This window comes from Carlito syrichta, unplaced genomic scaffold (assembly GCF_000164805.1).
Source record: "Carlito syrichta isolate Samal-C Ts95f unplaced genomic scaffold, Tarsius_syrichta-2.0.1 Scaffold138500, whole genome shotgun sequence".
In the NCBI taxonomy this organism is placed as follows: Eukaryota; Metazoa; Chordata; class Mammalia; order Primates; family Tarsiidae; genus Carlito; species Carlito syrichta.
The window spans coordinates 287,520-294,776 of NW_007082596.1; the positions used below are offsets into that span (position 1 = coordinate 287,520).

General features: G+C 42.6%; 1 protein-coding gene across 1 annotated transcript in view; it reads right to left on the reverse strand.

Moving 5' to 3' along the window:
* Nucleotides 1–7,257, reverse strand: part of SNRPD1 (small nuclear ribonucleoprotein D1 polypeptide) — a 19,763-nt gene that overhangs the window by 12,050 nt on the left and 456 nt on the right. The window lies entirely within an intron of this gene.

Sequence of the window (7,257 nt, forward strand, 5' to 3'; positions counted from 1 at the left end):
AAAAAAAAAAAAAAAAATGGCAGCATTAGGCCAGGTGTGGTGGCTCAAGCCTGTAATCCCAGCACTTTGGGAGGCTGAGGCAAGAGGATTGCCTGAGCAACTTGGTGAGACCTCATCTCTACAATAAACCAAAAATTAACTGGGTGTGGTGGCATCCACCAGTAGTTCCAGCTACTTGGGAGGCTGAGATGGAAAGCTGCATTTTATTAATTTTTGAGTTGGAGTCTCACCCTGTCGCCCAGGCTGGAGTATAGTAGCACGCTCACGGCCACCTCAGCCTCAACCTGCTGGGCTCAGGCAATCCTTCTGCCTCAGCCTTCCAAGTAGTTGAAACTAGAGGCGCCACCATGCCTGGCTAATTTTTTGATTTATTGTAGAGACAATTTGTTCCAGACTGGTCTGGAACCCCTGGGCTCAGGCAATCTTCTTGCCTCTGACTCCCAAAGTGCTGGGATTACAGTCGTGAGCCACTGCACCTGGCGAAATGGCTGTACTTTAGTTAAGATTATTTCATTAAGTCATTCCACGTTGGCTTTTCACCCTTTCACATTATACAGCTTAACCTCAAATACTGACATACAAGACCCTAGACTTATTTTTTTGAGTTGGAGTCTCACTCCGTCGCCCAGACTGGAGTGCAGTGGTCACTCCCGGCCACCACAGCCTTGACCTGCTGGGCTCTGGCGATCCTTCTGCCTCAGCCTTCCAAGTAGCTGGTCTGGAACCCCTACTACCATGCCCGGCTAATTTTTTGATTTATTGTAGAGATGAGGTCTCGTCAAGTTGCCCAGGCAAGTCTCGAACCCGCGGGCTCAGGCAATCCACTCAGACTTATTTTTTTTTTTTTTGAGTTGGAGTCTCACTGTCGCCCAGACTGGAGTGCAATGGCTGCTCCCGGCCACCACAGCCTCGACCTGCTGGGATCCAGCGATCCTTCCGCCTCAGCCTTCTGAGTTGCTGGAACTATAGGCACGCGCTACAACACCCGGCTAATTTTTTTATTTTATTGCAGAGATGAGGTCTCACCTGCCCAGGGGGGTTGCGAACCCGCGGGCTCAGGCAATCCACTCACCTCAGCCTCCCAAAGGCGTGGGATTACAGGCTGAGCCACCGAGCCCGGCGACCCTAGATTTATTATAAGCCACGAAAAAGAAATCAAGAATTATAATTGGTAGTGAAAGACTACAAGTTTATTATATGTCTATACATAAAGTAAAAATCTACCTAATACCCTTTGTGTGGGAATATTCTTCCAGATCATTTTACATGCATTCATAAGCACTTCTATAACTTGTACTTGTCTTTTAGCAGTCTGTATCGGAGATATTTCCATGTCAATATATAAAAACACTGTAACAGTGAGATAGTATTCCACTATACGGAAATATCATAATTTTTTTTACACCCCTATTCACGTTTGTCTCTAATTTTTTTTTATTATAAACTCACTTATGCAAACCCCACTAACACTAGCTGTTACCAAACTTAAAAATTTTTGTCAATCTTATAGGGAAAAAAAGAGCAATTTGTTATCCTTAACTATTTGTGAGACTGAATCTTTTCACAAAGAAGAGAAATGTGTAATTCTTCTCTGAATAACCTACTCTCACATTCTCAATCAGGTAGAGCTCTTTCTTTCTTTTTTTTTTTTTTGAGTTGTGGGTCTCACTCTGTCGTCCAGACTGAAGTGCAATGGTGCAATCATGTCTCACCACAGCCTTGACTTCCTGGGCTCAAGTAATCCTCCCGCCTCAACCTCCTAAGCAGCAGGGACTACAGGCGCAAGCCATCACTCTAGGCTAATTTTTTGTAGAGACATGGTCTCACTCCATTGCCCAGCCTGGAGTGCAGTGGCACACTCAAAGCCACCCGAGTGTTGACCGTCTGGACACTGGTGATCCTTCTGCCTCAGTCTTTCAAGTAGCTGGAACTATAGGCGCGTACTACCACGCTCGGCTAATTTTTGATTTATTGTAGAAATGAGGTCTTGCCAAGTTGCCCAGGCTGGTCTCGAACCCATGGCCTTAGGCAATCCACTTACCTTGGCCTCCCAAAGAACCGAATTACAGGCTGAGCCACTGAGCCCGGCCTGGTCTCATTACGTTACCCAGGTTGATCTTGAAATCCTGGGCTCAAGTAGTCTTCCTTTCCAGACTTCCCAAAGTGCTGGGATTACAGGTGTGAGCTACTGTGCCTGGCTATTTTACTTTCTAGCTGCCAGTCATTCAAGTTTGCTTGTTTCTTTAGTCATACACACGTTTTTCATTTTTACGTTTTAAGTACACTGTTAATCCTTCTAGGGTGGGTAGTTTGCCTAGGAAGAGGTTTCCAAAGTCAAGATTGTAAAAACAGTCTCGATTTTCTCTTAGTTCAGTAGTTGGAGTTTTGGTCCACCTGAAATGTATCTCTTTTCTGTACAGTGTGAAGCACAAATCTTACTTTTATCATTTTCACCAACTGGATAGCTAGTTGCCTCAATAATGCATAATGAACAACCTGTCCACTCCTCACTTTAATGAGACTTTAGTTCGCCCCTATCTTTTTACTTTACAATATTGCAGAGGAGATGTTGAAGGATTTATAATTATAAAAAATTTTGTCAATTGTCTCCCTCCCACCCATCTACACATATAATTTAAGCTTTCAACGTATTCTCTGAAAATAAACTGCAGGCATGCATTTTCTCTCTTTCTTTCCTTTTGCTTTTGTTTTTTTTTTTTGAGTTGGAGTCTCACTTTGGCGCCCAGGCTGGCATGCAATGGTATGCTTATGGTCACCGCAGCCTCAACCTGCTGGGCTCAGGTGATCCTTCCACCTCAGTCTTCCAAGTAGCTGGAACCACAGGCACATATCACCACACCCAGCTTGACTTATTGTAGAGACAAAGTCTCACCAAGTTGCCCAGACTGGTCTCGAACCCGTGGTCTTGGGCAATCCTCTCACCTCAGTCTCCCAAAATGTTGGGAGACAGGCATGAGCCAATGTGTCCAGCCGCAATATTGTTTAGGGTAAGGATCATGACAACTATATTTAATCCTGAATTGTAACAAACACTGAATTATGTTGGCTGAAATGTTTCATTGATTAAAGGGAAGCCAATCTTAAAATAACACTTTTTAAAAGTGGTGCAGACCACTATCACAAAAGGGGAATTCTGAGATGCAGCATGGCCCAAACTTATTATTATCATTATTTTTTTAAGCCAGGGTCTCACTCTGCTGCCCAAGCTGGAGTGCAGTATTACAATGATGCCTTACCACAACCTTGACCTTTTGGAATCAGGTGATCCTTCCACCTCAGCCTCCCAAAGAGGAGGGAGCAGGCCACCACTCCCAGCTAATTTTTTGTAGAGATGAAGTCTCACTATGTTGCCTAGGTGGTAAGCCCCAAACTTTATAGGCAGGATAAAAGTAAAAATAAGACATCTTAGTAATCAGGCAAACTGCCATATGGAATTAAAAGAAAACCAGAAATTAAGCACAACTCCCTTCAAACAACCCAAACCTCTAGAGAATCAAAATACATTTCAGCAAGTCCAAGAATATTTCTTTGATAAATAATATTTGTCATTATGTATTATGAGGCAGTTCCTGTCTTAGACACAAATATTTGAAATGACTAAGACAGGCCAGGCGTAGTGGCTCAAGACTATAATTCCAGCACTTTGGGAAGCCGAGGCGAGAGGATTGCCTGAGCCTGCAGGTTTGAGACCAGCCTGGGTAACACGGTGAGACCTCATCTCTACAATAAATAAATTAGCTGGGCATGATAGTGCGTGTCTGTAGTTCTGGCTACTTGGAAGGCTGAGGTGGAAGGATCTCCTGAGCCCAGCTGGAGTGTCACTCTGTCGCCACTGCACTCCAGCCTGGGCGACAGAGTGACACGCCAGCTCAAAAAAAAATAACAATAATAATAAATAGAAAAATTAAAATGACTAAGACAAGGCCCCTAAGGAGGGCTTGGGAAGTTCAGGCACTGAAAGATAAGTAAAAATAACTGTAAACTATAGAATGCAAGAGATATATACACAGAAATATAATGTAGTATGGGGAGGAGGGAGTCAGATCTTAGCAGACTTCTAATAAGAAGTCTGAAAAGTTGGAAATACACAGCAAGAGAAGACAAGCAAAGACAAAAGCACAAGGTACAGAGTAATTATAGACACTGATGAGATATTAAGTTCAAAAATCTGAGTAGGGAAGAGTTAGGAAGAGTTTCATAGAAAGCCCTAAATTCTGTTAAAAAATTCCTCTAGGAGAGGTACTCAAGAGTTTTCATCAATAAAGTGCAGTTGGGGCCGGGCATGGTGGCTCATGCTTATAATTCCAGCACTTTGGGAGGCAGAGGTAAAAAGACTGCCTGAGCCTGTGGGTTCAAAACCAGCTTGGGCTACTTGGCAAGACCTCATCTCTACACTAAATAAAAAATTAGCTGGGTTTGGTGGCGCATGCCTGTAGTTCCAGCTACTTGGAAGACTGAGGCAGAAGGATCACCTGCGTCCAGCAGGTCGAGGCTGTGGTGGCCATATGCATGCCGCTGCACTCCAGTCTGGGTGACAGAGACTTCAACTCAAAAAATAAAAAAATACGTGGAGTGCCAGGGTCATATTCACATTTGTGAGACCCTAGGGCAGATGTTCAGGAAGAAATGTAAGAGAAATAGAAGACAAAAATATGATATCTGGGAAGACAAAGTAGGTGATCAGAGCCATACATACACAGGTTAATTAGTTTCAGTAATCAAGATACAAGCAAAAACAGATAGGTCGATAAAAGAAAATACAGAGCCCAGAAATAGATTCATATTTGTATGGTTGAATTTCTGCAAATGCGCCAAATCCTACGGGCAAAAGTAACCTCCCTCCCTCCTTCCTTCCTTCCTTGAGTTGGAGTCTCACTCTATTGCCCAGGCGGCAGTGCAGTGGCATGCTCTCGGCCACTGCAGCCTCAACCTGCTGGGCTCAGGTAATGGTTCCGCTTCAGTCTTCCAAGTAGCTGGAACCACATGTATGTGCAACCATCCCCGGCTAAATTTTTTTTTCTATTGTAGAGATGAGGTGTTGCCAAGTTGCCCAGGCTAGTCTTGAACACCTGGCCTCAGGCAATTCTCTGGCCTCAGTCTCTCAAAGTACTGGAATTACAGGATTGAGCCACCGCACCTGGCCAGAAAGTTTTCAGTAATGATGCTGGAATAACTGGAAATCCATACAGAAAAAATTAATTTGGGATACTAACTCACACCATTTTCCAAAATTCACAATGGCCCATGGATCAAGGCATAAAAATCAAAATTGTACAATTCTTAGGAAAAAAATCAGGCAGGCCACATACAGTGGCTCACATCTGTAATCCTAGCACTTTGGGAAGCTGAGTTGAGAGAATCACTGTAGCCTGGGAGTTGGAGACTGGCCTGGGCAACATAGCAATACCTTGTATCCGCAGAAAAAATAAAAATAAGAAATTAGCCAGGCATGGTGGTGCATGTCTATAGTCCCGGGTACTAGGGAGGCTGAGGCAGGAAGGATTACCTGAGCCCAGAAGGTTGAGGCTGCAGTGAGCCTCGATGGTGCCATTGTATTTCAGTAACATTTAAACAGGGAAAACAAAAAACAAAAAAAAAACCAATAGGAGAATACCTTCATGGTTTGAGGGTAGACAAACGTTTCTTTGACAGTACACAAAGCAAGAATCATAAGACTTCTACTCATTAAGAGACTATTAAGGAAATCAACAAACTGGAAGTGTATCTGACAGAAGACTGGTATCTAGGATATAGAAAGAATTTCTACAAATCACTAATAAAAATACCTCAGTCAAAATGAGCAAAAGATCTGTAAAGACACTTCAAAAAAGAAATATAGCCGGGCTCGGTGGCTCAGCCTGTAATTGCGTGCCTTTGGGAGGCTGAGGTGAGTGGATTGCCTGAGCCCGCGGGTTCGAGACCCGCCTGGGCAGGTGAGACCTCATCTCTACAATAAATCAAAAATAAATAAATACACCACTTAAAAAAAAAAACAAACCAAACCAAAACCCAACAAAACCCTAATGAGATACCACTACACACCTGCTAAAATGGTTAAAATAATAGTGCCACCAATTCATATGAGAAATACAACAGTCCACTGAAAATGCAAACCAGTTAGTCAAACAACCATTTTCTTAAGGCAAACACATTCTCCAGTAACAAGGAATGATGGTTTCTACGTTGTACCTGAGACACAGAATGGGATTCAATACACCTACTAAAAGTTACAGGAAAACTCTGCCAAACATTAAGTGTCTTGAAATGGAACACACTGAATCCACAGTATGTTACATAAAATATAACTATATATGTTCGGATTTCAAGAAACATCCTTTAAGTTCTGAGGCTTTTAATCCAAATTTACTTAATCAAATAAAAAATAGACCACATGTACTCATTCATAAGTGGACCACGAACATTTATCATAATTAACAATAGTAAAATAAAAAATGGGCTCAAATGAACCTTAAATGCCTTCTCTACAACAACCCCCCCGAACACAATACTGAGTTTTATGTGTTATTTCACCTAGAAGTAATCTATTTCTAGCAATCTCTAAATCTGCCACTAAACAGCAATCTTCAATAAGCCACGGGCCCTACCTTTTAAGAAATTCTATCACCAGAGTAACGCATACAACAGGTGGCAATAACTAACTGGTCAACACTGACAATCCTAGACTCAATAGGAATGAAATCAGCTAAATATTTGTAGTTGCTGGCTTAATTATTAGAAACCTTTACCCTATGTTCAATCTTAGCCGCAAGGAAAAAACACCCAAACCAATCTACTTGCAGGTGTGTGAAATTTAATTACTCAAGTCAGTAAAAAATCTTTGATAGACTCAACTCACCGACCGGGTCTGGTCACAGAAAGAAACAGGAGAAATGCCTGTTATCTATGTAATCAGCCATAATTACGGAAAAGGATGACTTCTGCCCCGCACGGGGAGATTTTCCTAAATCGATAGTGGGTCGAACTATCGATCCTAAATCCAGGGAGCATCAAAACATAAAGTTAAGAAAAATAACCTCAGAAGTCCCTCTCTGACCTAGGACATTTTGCAAATAGCTCTCATTACTTCCAGATACGCTTCCTCTTTTCAGTGCAACTAGAGTTCCACTCGAAATAAAAATCGATAACTGACTGAGAGAGCGAGCTGTGGCCCAGGCGGCGATGCACCTTCAAAGCCTTTAAACGGCGAGGTGGGAAGACATGGCTCGGCCTGTAAAT